Source organism: Octopus bimaculoides, chromosome 6, assembly GCF_001194135.2.
Source record: "Octopus bimaculoides isolate UCB-OBI-ISO-001 chromosome 6, ASM119413v2, whole genome shotgun sequence".
NCBI lineage: Eukaryota > Metazoa > Mollusca > Cephalopoda > Octopoda > Octopodidae > Octopus > Octopus bimaculoides.
Window position 1 is genome coordinate 68,823,993 of NC_068986.1, and position 1,094 is coordinate 68,825,086.

A 1,094-nucleotide genomic window follows, 5' to 3' on the forward strand; every position below is an offset into this window, starting at 1 on the left:
AACATTGTAGACCACACTGAGGAAATGAAAGAGAGACAGAAGTGTGAAACAGAGAAAACAAAGGAGAAGAACGAAAATGGAGCTACTAACCCTAAAAAGCGAAAGAAAAATAAGTCAAAGGAACGGTCAACAGAAAACAAAAACGAGATACAAAAGCCAGAAACTAATAATGTACAAGAAGAGGAGGAGAGAATGGATAAAGATGTCAAATACAAGGGGTTTTTGATAAAGTACGAGAAGAGCGAACAGATGGAGAGAAAAGTCGTGAAGTTGGAGGAAATAATAAGAGTGAAGATAACAGAGAAATGTGCTGAGAAATGCATTTTGATACTCGAGGAAAACTACTGGGAGTACATACACTTGGTGAAAATATAATAATGAAACGTGTATGGTTGGTGGAGACACCACCCCTTAAAACTGATTATTTGCAGTTGATAAGGCAGAAGTAACAGTGATTAATGGGAGAAAAGTAACGCGAGTGTTTCAATTTTTTTAGTTGCAAAACCGTTAAAATGTTTACATGATGTTGAACGTGAAAGTGAAAAACTGGATAAATGTAACCACCCGACTTCGGGGACGAGTGGACATTGCGCCTCATTTTTTCATTCTTGCATATCATCATTTTATTTTAATTTTTCTTCTAATATTATCATTGTAATTTTTAGTTCCTCGATTTTATGTTTGTTGCGTTTTGTACCATCTTTATGTCTTGTGATGTCTTAAAAATGCTTTGTATAGCTCTTTTTGGGTAATAAAGAAATAGGTATTTCATCTGCCGTTACGTTCTGAGTTCAAATTCCGCCGAAGTCGACTTTGCCTTTCATCCTTTCGGGGTCGATAAATAAAGTACCAGTTATGCACTGGGGTCGATGTAATCAACTTAATCCTTTTGTCTGTCCTTGTTTGTCCCCTCTCTGTTTAGCCCCTTGTGGGCAATAAAGAAATAAGAAACGTTAGCACGCCGGGCGAAATGCTTAGCGGTATTTCGTCTGTCTTTATGTTCTGAGTTCAAATTCCGCTGAAGTCGACTTTGCCTTTCATCCTTTCATGGTCGATAAGTTAAGTACCAGTTACATACTGGGTCGGTCTAATCG